General features: G+C 38.0%; 1 protein-coding gene across 1 annotated transcript in view; it reads right to left on the bottom strand.

Annotated features, from left to right (window-relative positions):
- The window catches only part of LOC115847431 (inositol-pentakisphosphate 2-kinase), a 155,050-nt gene that overhangs the window by 76,143 nt on the left and 65,493 nt on the right, over positions 1–13,414 (bottom strand). The window lies entirely within an intron of this gene.

Here is a 13,414-nt window from a genome sequence, read left to right as displayed (position 1 = left end):
AGCGACACTAATAAAAACAATAGAGTCCTGGCACAAAATAGCCACATAGACCAGTGGAACAGAATAAAGAGCCTAGAATTAAATCCCAGCATTTATGGTCAACTAATATTTGACAAAGGATCCAAGAACACCCAATATGGGAAGGATAGTCTCTTCAACAAATTGTGCTGGGAAAACTGGAGAAACATATGCAGAACAATGATGTTGAACCCCTATCTCATGTCACTCAGAAAAATTAACTCAAAACGAATCAAAGACTTAAACATGGAAACAAAGGCCTGATACCGTAAAACTCTTAGAATAAAACATTAAAAAAAGGAAAGAAACTCACTGACATTGGTCTTGGCAATGATATTTTTTGGACATGATGCCAAACAACAAAAGCAAAAATCACCAAATGGGACTACATCAAACTCAAAAGCTTCTGCACAGCAAGAAAAACAATCAGCAAAATGAAATGGCAGCCTACAGAATAGGAGAATATTTTTGTAAACCAAATATCAGATAAGGGGTTAGTATCCAAAATACATAAATATATATAAATACATAAAGAACTAAAACAACAACAACAAAAAACCCAATTTAAAATGGGCAAAAATGGACAACAAGCACATGAAAAGATGCACAACATCACTAATCATCAGGGAAATGCAAATCAAAACCATAATGAGATATCATCTCACACCTGTTAAAATGGCTATGCCCAAGAATACAAGAGACAACAGGTGCTGGAGAGGATGTGGTGAAAAGGGCACCCTTGTATACTGTTGGTGGGAAGGTAAATTAGTCCAACCACTACGGAAAACAGTATGGTGGTTCCTCAAAAAATTAAAATAGATCTCCCATATGATCCACCAATTCCACTTCTGGGTATACACTCAAAGGAAATGAAAACAGAATTTCGATGAGATATATGCACACCCATGTTTATTGCAACATTATTCACAATAGCCAAGATATGACAACAACCCAAATGCCCATCAACGGATGAATGGATAAAAAGATATGGTATAATATATATACACAATGGAATATTATTCAGCCATGAGAAAGGAAAATATCCTTCCATTTGCAACAACATGGATGGACTTTGATCACATCATGCTAAGCGAGATAAATCAAGCAAAGAAAGACAAGTACTATATGATATCACTCGTATGTGGAATCTTTAAAAAAATCATAAATGTCGGGCTTCCCTGGTGGCGCAGTGGTTGAGAGTCCGCCTGCCTATGCAGGGGACACGGGTTCGTGCCCCGGTCCGGGAAGATCCCACATGCTGCGGAGAGGCTAGGTCTGTGAGCCATGGCTGCTGAGCCTGCGTGTCCGGAGCCTGTTGCTCTGCAATGGGAGAGGCCACAACAGTGGGAGCCCCGCGTACCGCAAAAGCAAAAAAAAAAAAAAAAAATCATAAATGTCTATTGACAGATGAATAGATAACAAAGATGTGGTAAATATATACAATGGAATATTACTCAGCCATTAAAAAGAATGAAATAATGTCATTTGCAGCAAGATGGATGGACCTGGAGATTATCATACTAAGTGGAGTTAGACAGAGAAAGACAAATATATGATATTGCTTATATGTGGAATCTAAAATGATACAAATGAACTTATTTACAAAACAGAATCAGACTCACAGACTTAGAGAATGAACTTATAGTTACCAGGGCAGAAAGGTGAGGGAGGGATAGATTGGGAGTTTAGGATTGACATATACACACTGCTATATTTAAAATAGATAACCAACAAGGACCTATTGTATAGCACAGTAGGTCCTTCTTGGTTATTCTGTAATAACCTAAGTGGGAAAAGAATTTGAAAGAGAATAGATACATGTATATGTATAACTGAATCACTTTGCTGTACACATGAAACTAACACAACATTGTTAATAAACTATACTCCAATATAAAATTTAAATAAAATCAAAGCTGTAAAGAAAAAAAAAAAGAGTAAAATGGTGGTTACCAGGGGATGGGGAGGATGTATATATCTACCACCACACAAGTTCATTTTTTGTTTGTATATTTCTTTCTTTCTTTTTTTTTTTTTTGTGGTACGCAGGCCTCTCACGTTGCGGAGCATAGGCTCTGGACGCGCAGGATCAGCGGCCATGGCTCATGGGCCCAGCTGCCACGCGGCACATGGGATCCTCCCAGACCGTGGCACGAACCCGTGTCCCCTGCATCGGCAGGCGGACTCTCAACCACTGCGCCACCAGGGAAGCCCTGTTTGTATATTTCTTCAATGTCTGCCGCCATCCTACACTGGACTTTAACCCCATAACTGCCCAGCCACTGCGGTGCCCGTGTGTTCCAGTGTCCAGCCATGCCTAGCTCTCAGTAAGCACTCAATAAATACCTGTCCAGTGAATGGATGAATGAATGAGTAAATGAAACCAAACTCTTCTCTCTCTCCCCTTGGGACATGCATGTAGCACTGCCGCTTTGCCACGCCGAGTGTGCATGGTGTTTCTCAGGAGTGCTCCAGGCAGTCAGTGACTAAGAAGTGATGAGCAAGGAGAATGAGCGTGGTAGAAGACTATGGCACAAGATCGGGAGAAGGAGGTGGTGTCTGTTCTGGGGGTACTGTGAAAGGCAGAGCCAAAGGCCATCCTTGGGGATACATGGTGGCCTGCAGACTGGGCTGAGGGTGTTGGCTGATTTACCTGATTTAGCAAAAGTGAAGGAGGGAAGAGCCTCACGTGCCCAGCAGGGTGCCCTGGACTTTGTGTTCCCTGCCAGTGCGCCCTGTTGGTGAGCAACTCTATAGCCGAGAGAAGGTCAGGAAACAGCTCAGCCTGCCTGTGGTTCAGCAGGATTGCAACTGGCCCTCGCCTGGGCCAGAGAGCAGTGGACCAGGGTGGAGTGAAGACCCACGCTTGAAGCAGTGAGGATGAAACCCTGGTGTCAGAAAACATACACAGTCGAGACTTGGGTTCAGAACTCAGCTTGACCTAGTGGTGCGTGAAGGTCAGGAACAGAGCAAAGTCCCCAAGAGACTGAAGGGGGGAACAGAAGATGCCCAGGAGGCCTCGCCAGTATAGTATAAGAAGCAGGCAGGTCACCAGAGCCAGCCCCTGCAGGGGTCGGTGAGGGAGGAGGTTTTGGGGACTTGGGGAGAAGATCCAAAGCACAATGGAACTTCCTTGAATCACTGGATAATGCAAGTGCTTGTAGGCAGTAATGAAAAAGAGCTGGATTATGATAGGGGGCAGTAGCACACTCCCCAAACCAAAAATGTCTCCAAATAGTGCCAAATGCCGCCTGGGTGGAAATTGCCCTCCTGAGACTGACCACTGTATATACATTCCCAGGAAGAAAAATACCACTGGTTTGTCTGAGGCCCATGGTGGGGCATTGTGCATGTCACCCCAGAGTAGAGAGGAATGAGAGCTATAATGGGGGAGGGGGGTATCAGATCGACAGTAGGGATGTGAGAAGTGATCCAGAGAGAAGCCTGCTCAGGGGACCGAAGGCCAGCAGGACTGAAGTTAGGCGGGAAGGGCAAAGGAAGGCAGGATGAGGAGGCGGGGTCTTTGTTTAAGTGCACTAAGAAGTCATGGAAGAATTTTTTTTTAATTAATAAGCTTTATTTTTTAGAGCAGTTTTAGGTTTACAGAGAAACTGAGCAGAAAGTACAGTGTTCCCATATGTGTTCCAGACACACACAATCTACCCCGCTACTGTGGAGGAATTTTTAGACGGGAGTGATATGATTCAACGTAACTTTTCTTTTCTTAGTTTTTAAATTATTACGGCAAAAATACACATAATATAAAATTTAGCATCTTAACCATTTTAAGTGTACAATTCAATGGTATTAAACACATTCACACTGTTGTGCAGCCATCACCACCATCCATCCCCATAACTCTTTTAATCTTATGAAAGGGAAACTCTGTACATATTAAGTGATAACTCCTCATTCTCCCCTGCTCCAGCCCCTGGCAACCACTTATCTACTTTCTGTCCCTATGATCTGACCACTCCAGGTACCTCACATAAGTGGAATCATAATATTTGTCCTTTTGTCTCTGGCTTGTTTCACTCAGTAACGTCCTCATGGTTCATCCATGTTGAAGCATGTGTCAGAATTTCCTTTCTTTTTAAGGCTAAGTATATGTATATACCACATTTTGTTTATCCTCTCATCCAGTGGTGGACACTTGGGTTGCTTCCACATTTCAGCCATTGTGAATAATGCTGCTATGAACACGGGTGTACAAATATCTCTTTGAGAACCTGCTTTCAAATCCTTTGGATATATATACCCAGAAATAGAATTGCTTGGTCATATGGTAATTCTATTTTTAATTTTTCATTTTCCGTTCTGTTTTCCACAGTGGCTGTACCATTTATATCCCTACCAACAGTGCACAGGATTCCAATTTCTCCACAGCCTTGACAACACTTGTGTGGTTTTTTTTTTTTCTTCTGTTTTTTGATAGTAGCCATCCTAATGGGTGTGAGCTGGTATCTCATAGTATTGATTTGCTTTTCCCTGATGGGATGTTGAGCATATTTTCATGTGCTTATTGGCCATTGGAAAATCTTCTTTGGAGAAGTGTCTACTCAAGTCCTTTCTCCATTTTTCAAATGGGTTGTTTGTTTTTTTGTTTTTGTTTTAGGAGTTCTTTTTATGTTCTGGGTGTTAATCCTTTATCAGATATGTGATTGGTAAATATTTTCTCCCATTCTGTGGATAAAGACTTTTGATATACAAATTTTTAAAAAATTTAAATTAAATCCAATTTGTCTATTTTTTCTTTTGTTGCCTGTGCCTTTGGTGTCATATCCAAGAAATCATTGCCAAATCCAATGTCATGAAGTTTTGTCCTATGTTTCCTTTTAACAGTTTAATGTTTTAGGTTTTACATTTATTCTTCTTTTTCCAGATTGTTTTGGCTATTTGGGGTCCCTTAAAGTCCCATATGAATTTTAGGGTAGGTTTTTCTATTTCTGCAAAAAACGTCATTGAGATTTTGATAGGGATTGCATTGAATCTGTAGATTGATTTGGGTAATACTGACATTTTAACAATATTAAGTTTTCCAATCCATAAACATGGGATGTGTTTCCATTTATTTATGTCTTCTTTAATTTCTTTCAGCAATGTTTTGTAGTTTTTGTTGTTCAAGTCTTTTACCTCCTTCATTAAATTATAATAGCAATGAAGGAGTCTTTTACCTCCTTCGTTGCTATTATAAATGAAATGGCTTTTGTAATTTCGTTTTCAGATTGTTCATTGTTCTTGTACAGAAAAGCAACAGATTTTTGTGCATTGAGTTTGTATCCTAAAACTTTGCTCAGTTTATCAGATCTTTTTTGTGGGTTCTTTAGGATTTTCTGCACATAAGTTCATATCATCTGCAAAAAGAGATAATTTTACTTCTTTCTTTCCATTTGAATGCCTTTTATTTCTTTTTCTTGCCTGACATTTCTGGCTAGAACTTCCAGTACTATATTGAATAGAAGTAATAAAAGCAGGCATTGTTGCCTTGTTATGATCTTATAGGGAAAGACTTTTCACTATTGTGTTATGTTTGCTGTGGATTTTTCATATATGGCTTTTATGATGTGGAGATAGTTTCCTTATATTCCTATTTTTTGAGTGTTTTTATCATGAAATGATGTTGAATTTTGTCAATTGCTTTTTCTTCAATGAGATATCACATGCTTTTCCCCTTCATTTTGTTGATGTGGTGCATTACATTCATCAGTTTTCATACGTTGAACCATCTTTACATTCCAAGAATATATCTCACTTGGTCATGGTGTATAAATTTTTTAATAAACTGCTGAATTATATTTGTTAGTATTTTGTTAAGATTCTTTTGTCTCTTGTAATCTTTTTTGATTTAAAGTCTATTGTGTCTGATATTGGTATAATCACTCCTGCTCTCTTTTGGTTACTATTTGCATGTAATATCTTTCCCATTCTTTCACATTCCATCCTGTCTGTGTCTTTAGATCTCAAGTGAGTCTCTTATAGAAGCATATAGCTGGAACATGTGTTTTTATAAATTCTGCCAATCTCTATCTTTTGATTGGAAAGTTTAATCCCTTTTCATTTAAAGTAATTATTGACAAGGAGAGACCTCTGTTTTCTATAGTCCTATGGCTATTTTTGTCTCTCATTTCCTGTAATCCTGTGTTCTTTTGTGTTTAGTTGTTTTTTTGCAGTGAAATGTTTCAATTCCATTCTTATTTTCTTTTGTGCATATTTCTTAGCTATTCTTTTTGTGGTCACCATGGGGATTACATATAAGATCCTAAAGTTATAACATTTTAATTTGAATTTATAGCAACATAAATAACATACAAAATTCTGCTCCTTTACAGTTCTGTCCCCATCCTTTTCAGTTGTGATATCACCAATTTACATCTGTATACATTGTGTGCGCCCAAACATAAACTAATAATTCTTTTAAATGCATTAGTCTCCTTAATTATTTAGAAAACAAGATTTGGAGTTTCAAGCCAAAGTTACAGTAATACTAGCTTTTACACTAATAATTGTTTATTTTCTTTAAATGTATTAGTCTCTTAAATCATGTAGAACAAAAGAAGTATAGTTACAAACCATGTTACAATAATACTAGATTTTATAATTGCCCATGTATTCACCTTTATTGAGAACTTTATTTCTCCACACTGCTTTGAGTTGCTATCTAGTGTCCTTTCAATTTGCAGGACTCCCTTAGGTTCTGTTCACTTTAATCATTTTTTCTTTCTGTTCCTGTCTCAATAATTTGCATTGTCCTATGTTCAAGTTCACTGATTCTTCCTTCTGCCAGTTCAAATCTGCCTTTGAATCCTTCTAGTGAATTTTTCTTTTTCACTTAGCTCCAGAATTTCTTTTAGGTTTCTTTTCAGTTTTTAAAATCTTTTTATTGATAATTCCATTTTGTTCACATTTTTTAAAACTTTCTCCACATCTTCCTTTAGTTCTTTGAGCACCTTTAAGACAGTTGTTTTAAAGTCTTTGCCTATAATATCAACCATTATGTCTTTCTTTAAATTAAAAAAAATTTTTTTAATTATTATTTAGGCTGCACTGGGTCTCAGTTGTGGCATGAGGGGCCTTTTTAGTTGCAGCATGTGGACTCAGTCGTGGCACACATGTGGGATCTAGTTCTCCGACCAGGGAATGAACCCAGGTCCCCTGCATTGGGACCACAGAGTCTTACCCACTGGACCACCAGGGAAGTCCCTCAACCATTAATTCTTTTTCAGGAACAGACTGTTAACTTATTATTTTTTTTTTTTTTACTTCAATGGGTCATATTTTCCTGTTTCATTGTATATCTTGTGATTTTTTTTTTGGCTGAACACTGAACATTTGAATCTAAAAATGTGCTAAATGAGATTTCCCCCTCTCCCAGAGTTTGTCACTTTCTGTTATTATTATTTTTATTCTTGTAGGCTGTCTCTGTGCTGAGGATCAGTCTGAGGTGTAAACTTAACGGGTTTTTTTAGGTCTTTTCTGAGCCTTTCCTTGGGCATGCACAGTCACTTTCTATTGTAATTTTCCTCACATATGCAGCTGTTTTCGAATGTCCTAGTCTTGAAAGTCTGGTTCCTGAAAGGGGGAAAAGAAAAAAAAAAAAAAAGAAGAGGCAGGAGGAAGAGTGCTAGCCCTTTAAATCTCTGGAAGTCAGTTAAGCCAGAGGAGGAGGGAATTGCAACAATGGGAGGAGATGGAACAACAATGGCTGCCCACATCTTTGCACGTTTATGATCAGAAGCAGCAATCAGAACACAGATCTCCAGTATTTGGAAGACAGGGTCTCTTTTACCCACCCTTGCTCCCACATGCTGCATGCAATCTGCTCTAGAAACATATGTACAGTTGCTTGCCATGTGGCTGTGGGTGGTTGATGGGTAGCTGCTAATATGCTAAGAGCTGAAATTGATAGCAATTTATGATCTAAGCCTTCTCCTGGAAGTTGCAATCCTTCAACAGACTTCAGAGGTCCCATATAGTAATATCAGACAGATTCTGCCACTGCAACTGTTGTCCAGGTGAGGAGACAGATTCTTGGTCCTTCCTACTCTACCATCTTCCCAGAATCCTCTTCCTAGTTAATTTTTGTATATGGCATTAGTAAGGGTCCAGCTTCATTCTTTTGCATGTGCTGGGTTTTCCCAGCACAATTTGTTGAAAATACTGTCTTTTTCCCATCAAAGATCTTTGGCACTCTTGTCAAAAATCACTTGACTATACATGTGAGGTTTTATTTCTGCACTCTCTATTCTATTCCATTGCCTTGGGAAAATAACCTGAGAAAACACTGGTACAATTTATGTCAGAATATGTTTTGCCTATGTTCTCTTCTAGTTTTACAGTGACGTGTCTTATACTTAAGTCTTTAAGCCATTTTGAGTTTATTTTTGTGTATGGTGTGAGGGACTGTTCTAACCTCATTGAGTTATATGCAGCTGTCCACCTTTCCCAGCACTACTTGCTGAAGAGACTATGTTTTCTCCATTGTATATTCTTGCCTCCTTTGTTGAAGATTAATTGACTGTGAGTATGTGGGTTTATTTCTGAGCTCTCTATTCTGTTCCATTGATCCATGTCTGTTTTTGTGCCAATACCATGTTGTTTTGATTACTGTAGCTTTGTAGTATTGCCTGAAGTCTGGGAGGGTTATGCCTCCAGCTTTGTTCTTTTTCCTCAGGATGGCTTTGGCAATTCTGGATCTTTTATGGTTCCATATAAATTTTAGGATTATTTGTTCTAGTTCTGTAAAAAATATCATGGGTAATTTGATAGGGATTGAATTAAGTCTGTAGATTGCTTTGAGTAGTATGGCCATTTTAGCAATATTAATTCTTCTAATCTAAGAGCATGGGCTACCTTTCCATTTCTTTGAATCATTTTCAATTTCCTTTATCAACGTTTTATAGTTCTCAGCATGTAAGTCTTTCACCTTCTTGGTCAGTTTTATTCCAAAGTTTTGTTTTGTTTTGTTTTGGATGCAATTTTTAAAAGGGATTGTTTTTTACTTCCCCTTTCTGATACTTCATTGTTAGTGTAAAGAAATGCAACAGATTTCTGTCTGTTAATCTTGTATCCTGCTACCTTGCTGAACTTGCTTATCAGTTCTAGTAGTTTTTGTGTGGAGTCTTTAGGTTTTCTATATATAATACCATGTCATTCTGCATATAATGACAATTTTACCTCTTCCCTCCCAATTTGGATGCCTTTTATTTCTTTTTCTTGTCTGACTGCTGTGGCTAGGATTTCCAATACTATGTTGAAGAGAAGTGGTGAGACTGGGTATCCTTGTGTTGTTCACATTTTAGCAGAAAGGCTTTCAGCTTTTCACCATTGAGTATTATGTTGGCTGTGAGTTTGCCATAAATAGCTTTTATTATGTTGAGATATGTTCCCTTTATACCCACTTTGGTAACAGTTTTTGTCATGAATCGATGTTGAATTTTATCAAATGCTTTTTCTGTATCTACTGAGATGACCATATGGTTTTTGTCTTTTGTTGATGTGGCATATCACATTGATTTGCATATGTTGAACTATCCCTGTGACCTTGGGGTGAATCCAACTTGATCATGGTGTATGATCCTTTTTATGTGCTGTTGGATTTGGTTTCCTAATATTTTGTTGAGAATTTTTGCATCTAAGATATTGGCCTGTAATTTATTTTCTTTCTTTTTCTTTCTCTTTTTCTTTCTTTTTCTTTCTTTCTTTCTTTCTTTCTTTTCTTTCTTTCTTCCTTCCCTCCTTCCCTCCCTCCCTCCTTCCCTCCCTCCCTCCTTCCCTCCCTCCCTCTCTCCCTCCCTCCTTCCTTCCTTCCTTCATTCTTTCTGTAGTGTCTTTGTCTGGTTTTGGTATAAAGGTGATGGTGGCTTCAGAGAATGGCTTTGGGAGTGTTCGCTCCTCTTCAATCTTTTGGAGGAGTTTGAGAAAGATCGGTATAAGTTCTTCTTTGTTATGTTTGGTAGAATTACCCAGTGAAGCCATCTGGTCCTGGACTTTTGTTTGCAGGGAGGTTTTTAAATTACAGATTCGATTTCACTTCTAGTAACTGGTCTGTTTGAATTATCTATTTCTTCTTGATTCAGTTTTGGTGGGCTATATGTTTCTAGAAACCCTTCCATTTCTTCTAGGTTATGCAATTTTTTGGCACATAATTTTTCATAGTATTCTCTTAAGGTTTTTTTGTGTTTCTGTGGTATCAGTCGTTATTTCTCCTCTTTCATTTCTTATTTTGTCTATTTGGGTCCTCTCTCTTTCCTTCTTGGTGAACCTGGCCGGCCAGAGGTTTGTTGATTTTGTTTACCCTTTCAAAAAATCAGCTCTTGGTTTTATTAATTTTTTCTATTTTTAATCTCTATTTTATTTATTTCCTCTCCGATCTTTACTATATCCTCTCTTCTGCTGACTTTTGTTTGTGCTTTTTTTCCCTAATTCTTTTAGGTGGTAGGTTAGATTGTTATTTGAGATTTTTCTTGCTCTTTCAGGAAGGCCTGTATGGCTATGAATTTCCCTCTTAAGACTGCTTTTGTTGCATCCCATAGAATTTGTATGGTTGTGTTTTCATTGTCATTTGTCTCAAGGTATTTTTAAATTTCCTCTTTGATTTCATCATTGGCCTATTGGTTTTTCAGTAGTATGTTGTTTAGCCTCCATATAAGTATTTTTTTCTTGTTTCTCTTTCTGTGGTTGATTTCTAGTTTCATGCCATTGTGGTCAGAAAAGATGCTTGAAATAATTTCTATCCTCTTAAATTTGTTGAGGCTTGTTTTTGTGTCCTAGTATGTGGTCTATCCTAGGGAATGTTCCATGTGCATTGAGAAGAATGTGTATTTTCGTTTTTTTAAAATGTAATGTCCTGAAGATATCAATTAAGTCCAATTATGCTATTGTTTCATTTGGGATCTCTAGCCTTACTGATTTTCTGTCTGGAAGATATATCCATTGAGGTCAGTGGGGTGTTAAAGTCTCCTATTATTGTATTCCTGTCAATTTCTCCCTTTATGGCTGTTACTATTTGTTTTATGTATTTAGGTGCTCCTATATTGGCTGCATCTGTTAATGAGTGTAATATCCTCTTCTTGATCCTTTTATCATTATATAGTGTCCTTCTTTATCTTTCTTTATGGCCTTTTTTTTTAAAAGTCTATTATGCCTGATATGAGTATTGCTACCCCGGCTTTCTTGTCATTTCCGTTTGCATGAAACATCTTTTTTCTATCCCCTCACTTTCAGTCTATGTGTGTCCCTTGCCCTAAAGTGGGTCTCTTATAGGCAGCATATGTAGGCTCTTGTTTTATTATCCAATTTGCCACTCTATGTCTTTTGACTCGAGCATTAAGACCATTGACATTTAAGGTAATTATTGATAGATGTGTTTTATTGCCATTTTAAACCTTGTTTTCCAATTGATTTTGTATTTCTTTTTTGTTCCTTTTTCTTTTTGTGTTTGATTACTTTTTGTATTATGCTTGAGTTCTCTTGTTTAGTTTTGGTTTTTGTACGTCTATTGTATGTTTTTGATTTGTGGTGACCCTGTTTTTCGAGTATATTAACAAATTACTATATCTACTTGCTTTAGACTGGTAGTCATATAGGCTCAAACACATTCTTTAAAAAAGACCTACACTTTCTTACGCCTCTCCCCCACATTCTGTTGTTATAATGTCCTCTTTTACATCTTCATGTTTATCCTTTTTCTGTTCACTGTAGTTATCATTGCTTTCACAATTTATTTTTTTAAAATTCTATGTAGTGGCTTATTTAAGTGATTTATTTTCCAGTTGTGATTTTCTCTTTCCTATAGATTCTGGCTTCTTTTCTGTTTAGAGAAGACTTTTCAATATATCTTTTAAGATAGGGTTAGTACTGCTGTATTCTTTTAGTTTTTGCTTGTCTGAGAAATTCTTTATCTCCCTTTCTATTCTAAATGATAATCTTGCTTTGTAGAGTATCCTAGATTGCAGGTTTTTTCCTTTTCAGGATTTTGAATATATCTCACCACTCCCTGCTGGCCTGCAACATTTCTGTAGCAAAATCAGTTAATAGCTTTATGGGGGTTCCCTTGTAACTGACTCTTTGTTTTTCTCTTGCTCCCTTTAGAATCCTTTCTTTATCTTAAACTTTTGCCATTTTAATTATAATGTTTTGGTGTAGGTCTGTTTGGGTTCATCTTGTTTGGGACCCTCTGCTTCCAGTACCCAGATATCTATTTCCTTCCTTTGGTTTGAGAAGTTTTCAGCTATAATTTCTTCAAATACTTTTTGATCCCCTATTCTCTTTCTTCTTCTGGGATCCCTATTATGCGTAGATTGGCTCACTTTATATTATACCATAGATCTCGTATATTGCTTTCTTTCTTTTTATTCATTTGTCTTTCTGTCTGCTGTTCTGATTGGGTGATTTCTATTATTCCATCTTCCAGATCACTTATTCGTTCTTCAACATTACTTTGCTATTTATTGTCTTTAGCTCAGCTTTCATCTCGGCAAATGAGTTTTCTAATTGTACTTAGTTACTCTTTATACTTTCTAGTTCCTTCTTACAGTGATCTACATTTCTATCAATAGCCTTTCTTAATTCCTTCAGTATTTTTATTACTTCCTTTTTGAACTTGGGATCTAGTAGACTGGAAAGGTCTCTTTCTTTGTTCTCTCAGGGGATTTCTCCTGTTCTTTTAATTGGGAGTGGCTCCTTTGCTTCTTCATTTTACTTATATTTCTCTGATTCTCTGAGTTTAGGAGAAACAATTATCAACTGTGGTCCTGAAGGGCTGTTTTTAAGTGGGAGTGTCCCTGTGTAGGCTGCATGAATCTAACATTTTTGGTGTGAGGGCTGTTTTAGGTATGGTTGCCTGCCACATCTTTCCTCTGGGTGTGCTGGCCATTATCCCCTTGATAGGGGGTGTGACTGGTGTTATGTTGAATAGAGCTTGCACTGGATGTTGAGTAGGGTCTCCTCTTTGCTCTTTGGCTGTTATAGCCTTGTCAGGAGCAGGGTCTGCTCCCTAGTTGTTGGAGTAGAAGCCACAGATCTGTTTCTGAGCTGCAGTGTGAAGTAGGTGGAACTGGAGCACTTCCGCTGGGAGAGAAGCCACTGAGCATTCCTCCACAGGAGGTTTCCACTGGGAAGTGCGCTTTGTTGTGTCATCTGTTATCCATTGTGCACGTGCACAAAGTACACTGTTTTTGGCACTGCCCTTGGCCCCGCCTCAGCCGTGGGAATGCAGGCAATTGGCCAGATGTCTCTCAGGCACTGTGCTCCTAAATCCACCAGCGCAGAACTGAAGTCAGGCACTGGGACCCACTGTAGTCATGCATAGTCGCACATCTGGACCCACCACAGGTGCTACAGAATCAGCATAGACCCTGGCCCCGCCTCTGCGTGCGTACACCCACAAAGCCTGAAG

Source organism: Globicephala melas, chromosome 6 (genome assembly GCF_963455315.2).
Source record: "Globicephala melas chromosome 6, mGloMel1.2, whole genome shotgun sequence".
Taxonomy (NCBI): Eukaryota; Metazoa; Chordata; class Mammalia; order Artiodactyla; family Delphinidae; genus Globicephala; species Globicephala melas.
This window is presented reverse-complemented; position numbering and strand designations above follow the sequence as displayed.